The sequence below is a fragment of the Molossus molossus genome, unplaced genomic scaffold, assembly GCF_014108415.1.
Source record: "Molossus molossus isolate mMolMol1 unplaced genomic scaffold, mMolMol1.p scaffold_m16_p_5, whole genome shotgun sequence".
In the NCBI taxonomy this organism is placed as follows: domain Eukaryota; kingdom Metazoa; phylum Chordata; class Mammalia; order Chiroptera; family Molossidae; genus Molossus; species Molossus molossus.
This window is the reverse complement of record NW_023425388.1, coordinates 43,797,298-43,817,053: the sequence shown is the minus strand read 5'-3', so window position 1 is coordinate 43,817,053 and position 19,756 is coordinate 43,797,298.

Here is a 19,756-nt window from a genome sequence, read left to right as displayed (position 1 = left end):
GAATGTTTCATTTTTTCTTTTTTATTATAATTTTTGTTTCTTCTTTTGGCTTAATTGAACTAGTTGCAATCTCTACTACAATGTGGAACGTATGTAGACATCCTAGCTATATTGATCTCTGCAAAAGCAATTAGTATTTAAGTGTGATGGTTATTATAGTATTTTTGTAGGTATACTAAACCATATTAGGAATGATTATTTATATTCCTTCTTTTCTAATAAATTTTATGATGAGTGGATATTGAATTATATCAAATGATTTTTCTGTAACTATTCAAATGATCATGATTTTCTTCCATTATTTTGTTGATTTTAGTGAATTATATAAATTGTGTGTGTACATGTGGATAAATATATAAACAAATCTATATTTATATCTATACCTATGTCTATATCTATATCTATTTATTATTTGACAAAATTCCCATTTCTAAAAAAAGTCCCAATGTTTTTAACATAACAAAAATCTATGTCCACCTATAAGTATATAGATATAGATTATGTATATCCCATATATGTGATGTACATATACAGACATAGATGTAAATACTATATGTATGTGTGTGTATATAACTATATATATAATATGTATGTATATATATATATATACAATTGATCTATATGGATCTATTATATAAATATATATATATATTTAGAGAGAGAGAGAGAGAGAGAGACCTATAACCTATATTATATCACACATATATATACTACCAGTAATATATGCTTTATGGATGTAATATATTACATTCAATGCATCATAAATACATATTTATTAAATATTATATATGTATTATATACATATATGTAATACACATAATGTCTGGATTTTATTAGCAAATTCTAAAATATTTTTATTTCATGTTTATCAGAGAGATGTGCATTCTAGAAATTTTTTTAGTTTTTAATTTTCTATAGTTGTTTATATACCTTATTGTATTTTTAGTATCGATAGGACCTGTAAAGGTATATATAATTCTTTTTCGTGTTTATATCGGTACATTTTATGTTCTCTTTTTTTCTTGATCAGACTTGACATGATTTTATGACTTTTATTAGATTTGTCTTAAAGAAATGACTCTGACTTTGTTGAATTCTTATATTATGCTATTGTTTTCCCTTTCATAAACTTCTGCTCTTGTCATTATTTTTGCTTATTTTTTTGGATATAATTTGCTTTTTTTAACTTTTGAGAACATGGAGTTGTTACCAAAATTAACCCTACAAAAAGCAAATCTCAGCAAATGCCAAGCAGACTAAAAGTCAATGGTTTAATATCTGTTTCAAGAAGTAAGAAAAAGAAAAGTAAAATTTAACGTTTGATTTTTATTTTTATTCAACTAAAATTATTTTGAGTTTCTATGTATTTTTCTTTGAACTGGTTTTTTAGAAGTAAATTACTTAAATTTCAAATGTTTAGTGATTTCTTTTTCATTTGTAGATTATTGATTGTTTCTTCAAACTTTTCTTTTTATTAATTATTACTGTCTTGTACATTTTTGTGCAATGCCATTGGGTGTATACATATTTACAATGTTGCCATCTTCCTTATTGACCTTTTAAAATTATGAATGTCCCTCTTTACTTGTACAGTATTGAGATTTCTTGTTTAAAGTGTGCTTCACGGTTCGATTCCAGTCAAAGACATGTACCTTGGTTGCAATTGGGTCCCAGGCCTAGGTAGGAGTCATATAGAAGGCAGCCAATCAATGTGTCTCTCTCACATCGATGTTTCTCTCTCTCTCTCCTTCTCACTCTCACTCTCTCTCTCTCTCTATTCCCCTCTATCTGAAGATAAATGAAAAAATATTATTGGGTGAGGATTAAAAGAAAAAAAAAAAGTGTACTTCACATATCAATACAAACTTTCCTTTGGGTACACAGTGTTTGCAAGGTGTAGCGTTTCCATTTTTTTCCCTGTCAACCTTGTAATATCCTTACTTGTAATTGATTCTCTAACATGTAGAATATAGATTTTGAAGTATTTTCATTTATTATACGGACAAATAAAAACTGCATATAGTTAAGATGTACAACATAATGTTTTGATTTGTGGAATACAGATTTTAAAAAATTCAGTCTTTAAATTTGTATTATCAATTAAAATAATAGTTCAACTATATCTATGTCTTTAATTCCCATTATATTTTATTCTTCCCATGATAAAGTCTAGGAATTCACAGAACAATTAATTTCCACTGAATGCTGAAAGTGCTTCTCAAAGACAGAGTCATATGAAGACAAACTACCTGAGTGGTTGCCTTTAGAATTATAAGTAAACTCCTACTAGACTTCTCTCTCAGGATGACAATTTACATAATTGATGATGAAAAATAAATACAAATAAGTAGTATTCTTTGCATTTCAGGAAAGCTATTTTATGTTGTCCTCACACACGTCTGATGAATAAAGTGTTGTATTATTTTACAGAAGAAACTTTGACCCAGAAATGACATGGAATAAAGCTTAGGCATTGCAGCTGTCATGATTAGTGTTTCTAGAACTCTTTGAAAACATTGTCCTTTACCAAAGCACAGGAAGACCTAGTGCAATTAATCAGAACATACAATCTCTGATGTTATGTTGCTTGGGGCACTACCCATCATTAAAACTTTATTTATACTTTTAAGTTCTTTGCATAACCTCAAATATCCAAGAACTGGTGTTGTTTTTTTTGTTTATTTGTTGCAATGCTGTTCTATACATAAACACATGGCCCATGATGGTGGTCAAGAGATTTGATGTCTAACCCTGACGACTCTGCCAATCATTTGAAGTCACGGAAGCTGACTTTCCTTGTGGCTGGATTTATATTCTTTTATGGATAAAATGAGGGGGCTTTAGTATATCTCTAAGGTCTTTTTCAGAGCTACAATCTCTTGATTATATGGGCCCAATTGTTGTAATGTAAGCAATAAATTAATAGAGCTTTGTCATAAATTCCTTTTTGATACTATTAGATTTACTGTTACACAACTCAAATTCAGGATGAATAACAAGACTCTGCCTTGAGAACTCTGTAAATAACTCATCAAACTACTGCAGAGTTCTCCCCAGTCTAAAGAATGTTTTATGCAGGAATGTTCAATAAATAGTTACTGATATATCCTTGAGTACAGGAATATTTCTGAAACTCTGATGCTTCTTTTTATTTCACAGTGGGAACAATCAGGATGGACTCTTGAAATTGCTTTTACAGTTTTATGACTTGTTGGGAACTCTTTCTTCCACTCTTAAAGAAAAATGGCATATTCGAGTTCACCTAAGATGAACTCCAATAAAACTTTCCAAATGATTGAATGATGTTTAGCAGTAACATGCACAAGAAGCAAACTTTGGCAAGATGTTTGCATTGATTATCCTTGGAGTGTAAATAAGGGTTAAAGCAATAAAAAAAAAAATAGAAGAGAGTTGTGTTACCTGGCTGCTGATAACTCCGTAGCATACAGAACAAGGCTGATTCAGCAAAACACAGTAGACGGTATTAAGTAGATGTGAAACCAAGATAGAAATATTTTCTATTTATTTTAGATGTGTTCTTTTTTGAGAGAGAAAGAGATGGGGAGAGAGATTTGTTGTTCTACTTATGCATTCATTGGTTGATTCTTGAATGTGTCCTAACCAGAGAAGAAACCTGCAACCTTGGTGTACCCAGATGATGCTCTGAACAACAGAGCTACCCAGCAAGGGCATATTTTAGTGTTTTAAAGTTGGTTTTACACAGTAAAAACCTGATTTGTGATAAAAACCAACTTAAATAAATGCATATCAGATATATTTTAAAGGTATGATGTTATTTTTTAGGCTTTTACACTACTTGGGATAACAAGAAGACATAATATTTATAATTATACAAATGTAAAATTTCTAAAAGCTATATAAAGTCACAATGAGAGTATTTTGAGGAGTTCAACTTAAATAGCAACTAAAGTCAAAGTATACCTCTGATAGAAAGACACAAAGAACTGAAGATCCAAAAGTTAGTCATATACCACCTAAGACTGGTATAAAGACATTAAATTGGAATCCCTTGCAAGAGGTCGTAATTCTGAGTAGGTCACTAATATGTAAACTTGGGATATTCATATTAACTTATGTGCCCTCTCAGTTTTGTTTTGTTTTGTTTTGTTTTTATAAAAGGCAAAAGCATTGTTATAGACCAGCAATGGTCAATCCATGTGCTACGGAAGGCGCACTGGTGGGCCACAATAATTTTTAAGACATGCATTACCTGGCTATTTAGTCAGGGACAATGATCTCTTTTTCCTTAGATTTTGAAATTTAAAAAAATGACAATAGCCAACAGAACAATAGCTTTCCCTTGTGAATGCCCTGCCTTGAACCATACTTATATAGGTCATATAATACAGTTGCATCTTATTGGTCAAGTTGTATAATAATATTGCCTCTGATTGGTTAATTCTTGGTACCAGAAATCTGTATATACATGCATAGACACCTGATTTTTTTAAAGTCACTTTGGGGTAAAAAAGGTAGGTAAATTACTATTGTTGTTGTTATTATTATTATTATTTGTAAATCAATCAAAACTATACCTATTTTTTGTCAGATTGCAAAAAATATAATATATTTTTGGTGTGCCTCAGTATTTTAATAATTAGTTTATGCCTGCCATAAGACTAAAAAGTTGAAAATTACTTTATAGATCAATTCCAGGAGACCCTGGAGCTATCATGCATGACTAAATTTATCAATTTACTGAGCAGTGGGAAAATTTACTTAATCTTTTTGTGCCTCAGTTTCCTCATCTGTAAAATGGAGATGTCAATAACAATACCTACTTCATAGGTGTTTCATGACTATTAAATAGCATAATTGAAAAGCTCTTGGAAGAGTAACTGGCCAATAAACAACATTAAATAAAGATTGCCATAATTATTATTTTATTACAATTGTCATAGTTATTATTACTAGAATTTTTTAAAAAGCATTACTGAATTAATAGTAACTTCTTGTCATTATGTATTTTTTTAAGTGAGTGATTATTAAAAATATAATACTCTACAAGGTATATTTTGAACTTACAAAGGTCATTGATCTGGTTATTTATTGCTGCAAAATAAACCTTCCCAAAACCTACTAGCTTAAAATAACCTTCTTGTATTGCTCATGGTTTTGTGGATCAGTTATTCAGGAAGGACTTAACGGGTGGTGTGTCTGAAGCATGTGGCATCAGCTGAAGCAGCTGGGGCTGGAGACGTGCATCCAATGCGTGGGAAGGGACCATGGACCGAGATGAATTCCAGGAGGCATGGTTTGTTGGAGAGGGGAACATTTTTTGGAAACTATCTGTCACAGTCATTATTCTCATGGAGGTTGCGCATGACTGGTGAGATAATATTTATACCCCCTTTCAGCTCTTTGATCCCATGAATCTAATTGGTACGTGCTTAATGGGCAGCAGAAAGCTTTTATTAATACCAGTGCTTCTACCCTTCAGGCATTCTCAGCGCTATTTTTGCTGGCACATTTTTATTTCTTTCCCATGATATGAAAGCAGTATGCTCTGCCTACTTCAGACACGTTTGCCATTTACAAACCTATAAGTGTTATTTCACCACGCATTTTCCTCTGTGTATAAGAGTGTGAGCTCTCTTCCTATTTAAAATTTAAATATTGCCCTGGATTGCTCTTTCAATATGTCAAAGAGCTTTCTTGAAGAAGAAAGTCAGCAAAGACTTTTGCTTTTTGAGTTTGTGGCAGCAGACATCAGAAACAGTCTATATAAGCTGATAAATGTAATTTTTTTTTAAGAGCTCCAGGGCTATGCTGAGTTGTTCATCATCTAAAAGTATTTTTTCAAGATCAAGTGGTTTAATTAATTAAACATCTCTTATTTTTATTATTAAAATTTTTTAATTAAATGTGTTGCGTTGATATTGGTTAATAAGATTACATAGGTTCAAGTAATCTATTTCTATGATATGGCATCTGTATACTGCATTGTGTGCCTGCTACCCAAAGTTCAATCATTTTTAGTCACCATGTATTTGTTTTACTCTTTACTACTCCCCACCCCACCCCACCCCCATCTTTTAAATGCAATCGAATTTGCATGGAAAGAGAAGGTGACTTTCAGCATGGCACAAAGCTTCAGTTTAGGGTTATTTTTTCATTCATAGTTCTTCAAAATGTAAGAATGCAGCTCCCAATTTTTAGACTGGGAGTTTGCTGGTTTAGCTCCAAGTTTGACTAAGCTCTTCTAGGATGGCTATTCTAAGTTCTAGGTCACAAAATGCTTCTTTTCTTTAAGGCTTGAGTTGTATGCTTGTTATTCATATATACCAGGCAGGCATCACTCTTTGTTTTATCTTATTTGTTGATAATTGTCTCATTAATTCTGGTTAGATGTCTTATTTTGGCTGGAGCTGGTGGACTGCCGGTCACATTGCCTCACTGAATATTCCCATCACGACTTTGTCCTGTAACCTTGGATGTTCATCACAACACACAGATTTGTCACAATTGAAACTTGTAGGTCAGACACAGATGGCTGAGCAGATTTCCTGATTTATTTTTGGCCCACGATGATAGAGTTCAAACAAAATAAAAGATTAAGCGCTTATAAAGCTTTTTTTCTGGGAATTCTGAATAATTCTAGCTAATGCATCTTCCTGAAATTCAATTTCCATGATAAGTTTTAGTATCTTGTCTGTACTGCCACTGAAGATAAAAAACTTTTGTCAGGAACATATGCCATTAAATACACTCTTCGGGGGCCTGTTTACACTGCTGTGGATTGGTACTGCTTTAGATTTAATTTTTGACTGCCTTACTAAGTTTATGAAGGTAAATTAACCACAGAATGTACCCTCCATTGGTCCAATTGCTTGATAGAAAGAAATTAATATTTATATTTCCCTCTGAAACTTTTAAGAGTAAACAGTGATAGTGCATGTATTTATTTTAAAACCATCCTAAGTCTTGACAGTTAGCTTCCTTTCATGTAATAGAAAGAAAGGTTGAATGAGTCATGTCAAGCCATCCATGGGATTAATATAGACAAAGATGTTATATCCTCTGCATGCAGCTGTGAATGGCATATCTACTTTGCCATCTGTAAACTTAATGGACAAAATGTCCCAGTCATTGCTTCAGGGTTTAAAGTAACTCAGTTATCAGCAGCCACATTTCCTGTTACCTAATATCCAAATTCAATTCTATGGGGAACTTTAGTCTGGCTCTCGAAGTAGGTAGAAAAATCTGCTAACCACATTATGCTCTTTCATAACCACATTAAATAAAACTCTTAGCTAATACTGAATAAAAACAAATACCATTTACTTTAAGAGAGCACTGTGTTTCATGTGGATTAATGTTCATTCTCGCTGCATTTATATTTTAGCTTGGTAGTGAAATTAAACAATGCATGGTAATGTAGCAACTATTCTTTCTCTGTGTTAAATGGAATCTGAAAATAAACCATTTTGTAAAGTAAATATGTAGCATGTTTAATTTAAATTCTATTTATGTAAATTTTATAGTGACTGTTATGGTATTCTCTCCACATGGAAAAATATATAGCACTTTTTCCAGAGATAAATTTCACCTATTTTATGTTGTCTGCCAAATCAAAATCTTAAAGTTTATGTTGCTTCTAGTATAATTTTCTCCATTTATAGACTGGTATTTCCCCACTCGAAGAGCTCTAGATTTATAGAAAAATTAAGCAGAAAGTACAGAAAATTCCCATAAACTCCTCCCAACACACACACACACACACACACTACACGCACAGAGTTTCCCCCATTATTAACATCTTGCATTCATATGGTAACACTTATTACAATTAATAAAGCAATATGAATTTATTTTTATGAGTTACATTTCATATTTTACATTAAGATTCACTCTTTTTTGTTTTGATGAATGCATAATATAATTTATCCACCATTACAGTGGAAATGTATATTTCTCCTTTTGGTTCTATTATTGCTATATGTGTTTTGAAACTACTGTATGCTATTGGGTGTATATATAGAAATATTGTAATCTTTCTATCAAACTTAACATTATTATTATTATTTTGAAATGTACCTCTTTATCTTTAGTAATATTTTTATGTGAATAGATATTTCTCCATCTACTTTTTGACTAGTACTTACAAGGGATATCTTTTCCATAATTGAACTTTCAAACTGTGTGTATTACATTTTAATTGTAATTGTGTCTCTCATAACAACACATAGTTGTGTTTGTTTTATTTTTTTAATCTTCACCTGAGGATATTTTGTTCCATTGACTTTTAGAGAAAGTAGAGGGGAGGGATACTATGCATTCTCTCTCTCTCTTACTCTCTATTTTAATTAGCAGTTTGACTATGATATGCTTCTTTGGTTTCATTTGCACTTATTTGGTTTCTTAAATCTATAATTTAATGCCTTTGTTTAGTTTTTTTAAATGAAATGTTCTCAGCCGGTACCTCTTCCAATATTGCTTATTTTTCATTCTCTTTTATCTCTCTTTCTGAACTCAGGAATCTTTTTCCTTAGCCCAGGAAGACTGCTCATTTATGCGTAGGTTCTTCTCCTTCATACATGTATCTGTCCAGTGTTTCCAACACCACTTGTTGATGAGACTGTCATTTCTCCATTGTATGTTCTTGCTTCGTTTGTTGTATATTATTGACCGTATTAAGTCACGGTTTATTTCTGGGCTCTCTATTCTGTTCCATTGATCTATGTGTCTGTTTTTGGGACAGTACCATACTGTTTTAATTATTATAGCTTTGTGGTATAGTTTGAAATCAGGGAGCATGATACCTCCAACTTTGTTCTTCTTTCCCAAGGTTTCATTGGCTATTCATGGTCTTTTGTATTTTTATATAAATTTTAGAAGTATTTGTTATAGTTCTGAGAATAATACCATTGGCATTTTAATAAGAATTGGATTGAATCTATATATTGGTTTGGGTAATATGGAAATTTTAATAATATTAATTTTTTCCAATCCATGGGCATAAAATGACTTACTATTTATTCATGTCTTCTTCAGATTTTTCCTCAATTCCTTTTAGTTTTTAGTGAATAGGTATCTCACTTCCTTGATTAAATTTATTTCTAAGCATTTTATTTATTTTGATGCAACTGCAAATGGAATTGTTTTTTAAATTTAACTTTCTGATAATTCATTATTAGTTTATAGAACCTCAACTAAAATTTTGTTGATTTTGTATCTAGCAACTTTACTGAATTCTTTTATGATTTCTAACAGTTTTTTTTGGTGGAGTCTTTAGAGTTTTCTATATTCTTAATTCTCTTTTCTAACTCCCGATCGTGCCTGGTACAGAAAAACTATCAATTAACTTTAAAATTAATAAATAAATAAATCTATTAATCAATTAAAAAGGCAGAAAATGGAATCTTAGTATCCTATTTACTTTTTGGTTACCCCAGCCTCCAGCTCTGACCCATTGTCTGCATGTTTGTACCCTGATTTGTCCCCTGTGAGTACTGACCCTCTGGACTTATCATCAAAATTGCACTAACTTCTAGCTTTTAGTCTGGCCAGTGGAAGACGCCTGCAAATTAGAGGACAAGAGAAGAGAGTGGTTGGTATATTTCTTTCCTCTTTGCTTCCCACATTTAGTGTTATATTTGTGCCCCTGTGACACCTATCAGATAGCCCCATTTCCACAGTTCCTAGATGATAATAGAATGTAATCCTGATTTTATCATTTCATACTCAGATACAATACATAACACAATGCTTAATAATTTTTTTTATAATCTTCACCCGAGGATATTTCTCTATTTGAAGATAGAGTAAAAGGGAGATAGAGGGAAAAAGGGAGAGAGAGAGAGAGAGAGAGAGAGAGAGAGAAAAAGAGAGAGAGAGAGAGAGAGAGAGAGAAACATCTACATGAGAGGGACACATTGACTGGCTGCCTCCCGCATGACCCCAACCAGGGCAGGCAATGAACCTCAACTGAGGTAACTGTCCTTGACTGGAATCAAACCCGAGACTCATTGGTCCGAGGGCCAATGCTCTACCACTGAGCCAAACTGGCCAGGGCTAGAGAAATAATATTTATTGGATGTCTGGATGTTAATATTACCATTGTTAAATACTATATGTCTCAACACAGGAGCAATAATTCTTATGTTCTTAGGGTATTATGTTATTAATATTTTTATCTGAAGAATTAATATTTTTTCTTCTTGTAAAATTTGTGTTTCTCTCCAGAAATTTGTTAATGATCGAGCAATTTTCTAGTTGAGAGAAGATTAGTAATGAAAGAATATATGTATAAATATATATTCTCTTCATACATCATTAATTTATAACTGTTTTTCAGCTGAAAATTTGTATTTATATTTAACATTTTTTGTTACTCCCTGAAGATTCTTAGAATAGAAATATAAACTTGTATGTCTTTTTATAAAATCATACGAATACTATTGGTTCTTATAATGAATACATGATGACTAAATACATACATAATTGTACAAATGTAAGTGCCTGAACCAACAAGAAAGAGATACTTCAATTGTTTTAAATCATAATATTTTTCAATTTTGTCTCATGAAAAGTAAAGAAACTTATTTTTTCCCCTTTAGCACCCAAACACTTTCTACAGGCCCATTAGGAACAATTCTTGCCTTCCTCGAATTTACTGAGGAGAAATTATCTATCCTTTCCCTTCTCTGGTTTCTTCCCATGGGAGTGTAATTTTTTTTTTTAATCAAACTGGTGATATAATGATAAATTGACATCCATTTATACATACTTTTCTCTTTGATACAATTAAGGTGATAACATTGTGATAATTTAATAACTATAGACCAGCTGATAGAATTTCTGGGTGAAAGTTACAAAAAAAAATTATTCAGTTCTATGGCCAACTTTGGAATGGAGAAGAGTAATGCCCAGAGAGTTTCTGTCATTTATCTATGGTCATGCATAGATAAAATATTCGTATTAGATAAAACAGTTCTTTGCACATTATTCTTTCCCTTCTAAAATCAATGGCATTGTCTGTGTCTTTGTTCTATAAATACAAACCGGAGAGAACAGACAGAGCACTTTGTGAGCTGCCTTGCCTGTTAGTGGATCCAAAACTGCCATTAACACTAATGGAAGTCAGCCGTGTACCTCAAGCAGAGAATCACTTCTTCAGTTTCTTAAGATTTCTGTGGGAGTTTTGCCTCTTAGAATATTTAATTTTTTTCTCTCTCTTGTGGGAAATGATTTTTTTCCCCTGACATTTCAGTGATCACAAGGCAGCTGGTCTCATCTAAAAACAACAAAAAGCAAGGGATGGTGTGACGGGGGGAAATGCTAGTCTGTGTTTGAGAGGCCTGCAGGTTGTCACCATGTTTTAAAAGCGAGCAAAAGCGAAAGTGACGAATGTCAGTGATTATAATCCTTTTTATTTTCAGTGATTGCTATCAAAAGCTGGTGCTGTACGTATTTTCATATGACTACCACTTAACGCAATGGTTGTTTGGAAGAAAGAAACTCTGACACTGCTTAGATGAGCTGAAAATACTTATGTGATCCTCCTATAATAAAATCCACCAGTGTTAAAAAAAAATAGAAATAATCAATGCAGGGTTTTAAAAATTCAGTCTCACACATGAACGAAAAGATTCTACTACATGCCCAAGGCAACAGTCTGGTGAGTTCTGAGGAATAAGGAGGAAAGAAATATCCAGTTTTGTAGAGAGTTAGAATTACTCATTACAAATAGCACAACCTAAACAGGGGGCAGGAGAGTTGATTAGAGAAAATCACTCTTTGGGTTGGTTAAAAAGTCTAAATAAGAACTAAAAAATCAGCTAATCAATGAAACCAAAGAATTTATATGCATAACCGATGAACATAGAAAGCAGGTGGAGGGGTGGAGCGGGAGGAGGGGGTCAATGGGGGGAAAAGGAGAGACATTTGTAATACTTTCAACAATAAAGATAAAAATTTAAAACTATATAGATTCGCTCGGCCGGTGTGGCTCAGTGGTTGAGCGTCAACCCATACACCAAGAGGTCACTGGCTCGATTCCCAGTCAGGGCACATGCCCAGGTTGTGGGCCAGATCCCCAGTGAGGGGTATGCAGGAGGCGGCCAGTCGATGTTCTCTCTCATCAATGTTGCTCTCTCTCTCTCTTTCTCCCTTCTTCTCTCTCTAAAATCAATAAAGGAAATGACTTTTTTTTATAAAAACAGTATATAGATTAGGTAGTTCATGACTAACAAACAATCTAATAATCTGTAAAGCAAGACACATGTTAGAAAATTCACCAAAGATCACTAGAGTCAAACCAAATATTTCAGTAGAAATATTTCAAATACGGAGTCTAGTGTAATAGCATCAGTTTTGATCCACGGATTTTCAGGGTAACTAGCATCTGCCTCATCACAGATGTTCAGAATGAGAATCAAGCTAGCTTTAGACTAGGGGCCTCTTTTGCTCCATGGGAAGCAGTGATGGGCAATGGGGCACCAGGTGATAATAACCTGTGTCCTAAAAAAAATAATGGGTTCTAACCCTGTGCCAAAGAATATTTAAATCAGGCACCTTTCTGGTCCAAGGATTGTTCTCTTGTTTCCCACAATGTCCCCCGGAAGGCAGGTGACCTTTCTGTTTCCTTTCTGTCTAGTCGTTTTGGTGCTTGGCATTTCTTCAGCTCTTGAAGGACACTGAAGCAAGGCCTAGACAGCTCCCAGTTTCTTTGAGATCATGATTCTGTACCTGACGTCCTCGTCGTCGTTGCTGTGTATTTCCCAGGCTCCTGATTTTCCACGCAGGAGATCCAGCCTTTTTTCACAACTTTTTTTTTTTTTTACATTCACCAAGTAGATTTGAGTTTTAAGCATTTGCAAGGAACTATTCTAGACATTGTATATTCTGACCGAAATGATTAATACCTATAAACTTCATGTGCTTATGGAGCATACGTGCTACATGAAGATATGATAAAACAGAATGGCTTTATATAATAATAAGCACTATAAAAATTAAATAGGGTAATGTGATATAGAGGGAGAACCCTTTTACATGTCATTATTTTTTTTTAATCTTTACCCGAGGATATTTTTCCACTGATTCTCAGACAGAGTGGAAGGGAAGGAGAGGGGGAGAGAGAGAGAGAGAGAGAGAGAGAGAGAGAGAGAGAGAGAGAGAGAGAAACACTGAAGTAAAAGAGACACATCAATTGGTTGCCTCCTGCATGACCCCAACCAGGGCTGGGGACTAAATTGCAACCAAGGTACATGCCCTTGACCGGAATCGGACCTGAGACTCTCTGGTCCGCGGGCCGACGCTCTAACTGCTGAGCCAAAGCTGCCGGGGCAGGAGGACACTTGTATAGTATGGTTGAAGGGGGCCTGTTAGAGGACCTGATGTTTCAGCTAATGAGAGCCATCCAAGGAAGATCAGGCATATAGGTAGTGGGACCAGCTAGTGCCAATGCTCCAAGGCAGGAGTAAACTGGACAAGTCAGAGGACCAAAAGGAATGGGAGGCTAGACAAGATAAAGAAATAGAGAGTGGGTAATTTGAAGTAAAAGGTAAGTAAGAACCAAATTTTGCAGGTCTTTGTAGATCACAGCACTTTTATTCTAAGGGCAATGCAAAGACAGTAGATTCTAGATGGATGAGGAACACTATATGATTAATATGTTAGACAATTCCCCTGGCTTCTATGGGGGGAATGAATTGTAGGTATGAATTGGGGGCAAATGTTGAATTGTCAAGTCTTTCAGATACAGGCATCCTGACTGCTGGGACGCCACAGGTGACGGTGACGGGACCCAGGTTAGTAGTATTAAGATGAAGAAAATGGATAGATTTGTGATAGTTTGGAGGTATAGTCCACAGGACTTGCTGATGGAGAAAAGGTAATAGTGAGGAAAAGAAAGGAATCAAGATGATTCATTTCCTGAGATGGAAATTCTGAGGAAGAAACACGGTTTCTGTTCATGGCTTGGATTATTCATATTCATAGTGAGATTTCATTTCTGAAATTTGGATCCTGTTTTGCTAGCCTGCAGCTGAGCCCAATTCCCATGGTACACTCCCAGAATCACTTACGGTGGAGACCTCCGGGCCGCGCATCCGAATCTGTCCACAGCCAGATTCTCCAAGAAGCTTACCAGAGCTTAACCTTCAGAACATTGACCTGCACGGGCTCCTCCGAAGGCCTAAGAAGAGTGCTAGCAATATGTTCACATGATCCTAAGTTTTTGAAACATTTGCAAAATAATATAGCTCCACAGTATTGGTTTAGCTCGTCTCCTAACTCCAAGCTTTCTTCAGTGGGTGGCCTTAGAGTGACTGTGGATCAGTGATGGGGGTTTGGGTTGAGAATACATTGAACTTAGGTTTAGTGGGATATAGCGCCTTACAGCAACTTCCGTGAAGAATTCTGGTGTAGAGATGACTCTGCACCGCACCATGAAAGTATAGGAGTGGTAGGGGCATATCAGCAAGAATTGTGCCAACTCCTGGCAGTGGTGCTGTGGAAGGAGGAGAAACAGGGCCTCAGGTACCTGGAAACAGAGGTTAGTCGGTGGGAAATTCTCCCAATCTTTGCCTAGGTTGAAGAGATTTTTATCAATGCTTAAATAAAATAGAATTTCCTCCTAGCTGTAATATATTTGATAATGCAGCATATACAATCTAAATAGAATTGACCAAAATCCCGCTGTTTGTGAGGTACAAATCTGTAGCTATGTCACAAATATGGCATGGACATGTGTGTGTAGGTTACATGTTTTGTGCATCTCAATTACAGGTATACCTTGCAGGTGTTGCAGGTTCTGTTCCAGACCACGGCAATAAAGCAAATATTGCAATAAAATGAGTCACACAAATGTTTTGGTTTCCCAGTATATAAAAACTTATTAAATGAGCAATAGCATTACGTTTTTAAAAAGCAATGTACATACCTGAATTAAAAAATAGTTTATTGCTAAAAAATGCTAACCATCATTTGTTTCTGTTGGGAAAATGATGCTGATAAACTTGCTAGACACAGGGCTGCCACAAACCTTCCATCTGCAAAAAGCTCAATATTTGCAAAGTGCAATCAAGTAACGCTTCATAAATGAGGTTTGCCTGTATCTACAGTAAAAGCAAAATTTGATCAACTCTGTAATAAGAAATACTGAGTTATCTTTACCTTCTCCCTATAGAAAGTATTACAAAGTTTTGTCCTCTCATGAGACCATCAAAGAGTGTACAGTCACAAAATGTAGGTCAAGTTATAATTGTTATGATTTCTTTTAAAATTCTCATTAAACATTCATTTTTGAATGTAATTCTGTTTTTGTAACAGTGTAATTTTTAGAAAATAAGAACCCCCAAATTTTTAAACTTTACATTTCACAAAACTTAGATCCAACCATGCTTATGTTTGAAGCCAGAGATAATATTAATGAAATTCAAAGACATGTTCTCTTCCCCCGAACCATACCTGTTTGATTCTTTGAAATAAACACCTGACCGAAGCCATAAAAAGCAAGTTGACAGGTAGACCAAAGGGCAGTTCTTTCATGTTCCATCTTCTTGGGCCTTCTGGTCTACTTCTCATTTACAGACTTTTCTTTGCTCTTTTATGAATCTTACAAGTTCATTACCTGAATTTTAAACCAGAAAATTATAAGATTATATCAATAACATTTAGAAATTCCTCACTATTTGGAGTAAAGTGTATTTAACATGCATCTTGGTTTTGGGTTATGTTTTGAATGGGTTGGGCTGGGTTTTCTCTCTCTCTCTCTCTCTCTCTCTCTCTCTCTCTCTCTCTCTCTTTCTTTCTTTCTTGGAGAATACTAAAAACAACTCTTGGTTTTAAGTTAGCCAAACTTCTATTTCCTTCTTAGCATCTTGCAAGCACACAAACGTCTTTGTCTTTCAAACACTGTGTCTAAAAATATGAAGAAAGTCACTATAAAATGGTCCATATTTCTATTCCTGGTGGGCTTTTCAAACCTATAGCTTCTTCTCAAAGATCTTAATGTCAATACTGAAATGGAAAAGCTAAACCAGATGCTATTCTGCCTTATGTTCTATCAAGCAAATTGACAAATTATGATTGCCAAATCCTTATTACTGGCAGAGCAGAAAAGAACATAATTTAATTTTCAGATCCCTTGATACAGTTTGGAAAAAGTCCTATAGACATTATAACAGTTGGACTCAAAGAAAATTAACCTTAAAATACCTAGATATGAGTTCCTTTCTCAAATGTTACTGGGTAACTAAACAAAATACTGTCTTCAAATAATTTATTGTGTTGTTTGAAAAAATTTTCATCAATAAAAACAACTGTGAACTGATAATATTGTCAGACATGCTGCACACTTAAATACTGAAGAAGCAAAAGTCCCAGTATCTGGGGGCAGAGAAGCAAAGTTCTTAAAGCATATGAATTTCATGCTAGTTCTTATGAGACATGATGGGCAAAGATTGCTCGAAGTACATAATTTCAAAGAGAAAATAAATTAGTATAAATGAACACATTTTGCCCTGGCCAGTTTGGCCCAGCGGTTAGAGCATCGGCCCGTGGTCCAGAGAGACCCAGGTTTGGTTCCCACTAAGGGCACATGCCTCGGTTACGGTTTGTCCCAGGCTCTGGTTGGGGTCATGCGGGAGGCAGCTACTCGATGTGTCCCTTTCACGTTGATGTCTCTCTCTCTCTCTCTCTCTCTCTCTCTCTCTCTCTCTCTCTCCCCTTCTCACTTTATCTGAACAAAAATGGAAAAAATGTCCTCAGGTGAGGATAAAAAAAAAAAAATGAACACATTTCATCCATTTAAAATGTTTTCACTTATCTTGGGAATGATTCTGAGCAGAAAATACCACAAAAGATACAAGGAAATGTTCAAGGAGAAGTCATCTTGGCCTTCCCATACTTTAATCCAGGTTCAAGTCATGTTTCCCCAGTGGTGTGCTGGTAAATATTTAACAACCAGCTCTCTGGGGGGAAATGCCTGATTTATAGTGTTGCAGATCCACTTGGTATAAATACAACCACATGATTGATGTCAAGCTACCAGCTAATGTCACTGAATGCAGAGCTGGGGAGAGATGTACAGCTTCACATTAATATAGAGTATTTCCACCATACAAATGCAATACACATAAACAACCTTAAGAAGACAGATAAGAATAAAATGTAAAAATAAATAATTAGGAAGTGATGAATCGTGACTATTCATTACCTTTCTTTTTACGTAATTTATTTAATTGTAGAGCTATATCGTGTAATTATTAATAATGATTGTGTTTAACAATCAGCTTACAAAATTTAACAATAATCTTGTGGGCCACACACTGCTACTTTAGGCTTCATAACGTAGCAATCAATATCCTAAAATACAGTGTGGAAAGCCATTAGGAGGCTTTAAGGAAGGAAGAGAGGTGTTATGTTTTTATTTTTAAAATTTCATTCGTGCAGCTGTGTAGAGAACAGGCTGGAAGGAGATAAGAGGAAACACAGTCAGGTAGAAGATTACTGCTGTCTGCTCTGGAGGCTCTCTGATCTCTCAGGTAATATGGGCTTTGGAGGTTATAAAGACATTTTCTCCAGACTTCATTGAAAACACGTTTAGACATATACAAGAAAACCATAAGAGAAACACAAAACAAACAAAAAAAAAGGAAATGCGGTGAAGCATGGGAACAGAGCATAGATTCTATCTCCTCCCTCAGAATTAATCTTTGGAAACAGAAGGGCTTACCTGCTCGGACTGGGTTCCAGAAAACTCAGCCCTCGATATTTTTTTTTAAATCGTAAGTCTTTCTTACTTGGTTTGCCAAATGCACATATGCTTCCTGCTCCTGTACCTATTGTCCCGAAGTACCATCGTTGCCTGGCCCCTCAGCTGCTGCGTAGCTCCCTCGACCTTCCCACATTGCACAGGGCCCTCCCCAGCCGTTGACGTTTCTTCTCTTCCACAAGGATACCGACTCTGTCATGTGAGAAAACATGTATGGTGCTTTGCAGTGGATACAACACTTTCACCTACTTCATCTCATTTAGTTTCAAATGAACCGTTAATGGTGGGGCTGTAGATACTACATTCACCAGGGATACTTCTTTAGATGTATGGGAATTTCAAAGTTGAGAATCTCCACATAACATTTCTGCCATAAAATGCAAAGAAATAGTCAATTTTTTTCAGCCAGTCTACAAGTGCAAAGTGAGTGCCATATACAAAGTTATTAGAATATAGTCCGCCAGTGTGGCTAACTGGTTGAGCATCCACCCATGCACCAAGAGGTCACTGGTTCAATTCCTGGTCAGGGCACCTGCCCAGGTTGTGGGTCAAATTCCCAGTGGGGGCATGCAGGAGGCGGCCAATCAATGTTCTCGCTCATTGGTGTTTCTGTCTCTCTCTCCCTCTCCCTTCCTCTCTCTCTAAAATCAATAAAGAAAAAAGTTATTAAAAAAAATATATATATATGCTATTATTAATATGTAACTAATACTGGAGATCTTCAAACTGGAGTGAGGAGACTTCCCAAGGGACATGTGGGTATTTGGATCATTTTAGAAAAACATTTTCCAGACCATAAACTTCCATATACAGAGTTTCCTAAAATTAATTTACCTGATAACTTATATCTTGAAAAAGTCTTTCCAAACTCTTCTTTTATAATCATTCTTCTTTAACTTTATAAAAGAAACACATGCCTCTTATCTTTTCCTAATGTCACTATGGTACATTGTCATAGGACAAAAATATCTCTGACTAGTTACTATTAGGACAATTTGAAATATTGTTGCAGGTGTTGGGAAAGTAAATGATCTAAAGTAATGGGCAATAATTCTTTCAAAACCTAGCACTTTCCAGTTGTTGTTTTTCAACAGAATTGAAGGAGATCCCAAGTGAGTTGTTGGCTGATGTATCATTAAAATAATATTTAATAACAAATCTCCAGGGCACATAACTTGGAAAGCTTTTAAAGAATTGTGTGTCAATATAATAAAACTCCCATTTCCATCCATATTTTTATATGGACAACGATATTTAGCACTTCTACTTATAAAAACAAAAATAGGAACAGAATCAATGCCGATTCCAGTAATAAGTCAGTCTTGTAATAGGTAATATCCATCCAGACATGAGCTTCATATATCTTATTAAGAGATTATTTTCAACAAACTTTTATGCTCATAAGATATCAAAATGTATTATATAGTTATGTTGCTTCTGTGTATAGCATACTACTATGAATTCGAATAATAATTCAACTCAAAATTATTTTTAAACAGAACTTTATGGTCCCAGAAAATGTATTTAAAATTAATGCATGTTTTTGTTATAAAGAAATATGATAATAGACTTTCAAACATAAAATACATATTATTAAGATAAAATTCTGGCCCTGGCCGGTCTGGCTCAGTGGTTAGAGTGTTGGCCCATGGACCAGGGAGTCCTGGGTTTGGTTCCCACTAAGAGCATGTACCTCGGTTGTAGTTCATCCCCGGCCCTGGTTGGGGTTGTGCGGGTGGCAACCAATCGATGTTTCTTTCTCTCTCTTCCTCCTTCTCTCTCCCTCCCACTCTATCTGAAGAAAAATGCAAAAATATCCTCGAGTGAGGATTTTTTAAAAAAGATAAAATTCTGAAGGTAAGTGAAATGGAAATACGAGTTCAAGAATGTGAAACTGATGTAACTTCCTCTTAAAAAGAACTTGTTCATGAACTTTTGTGATGGGTAATGGTGGTTATCAAGTCACTAAGATATATGGATTCATTGGAAACAATTTAAGAATGACAATAATAC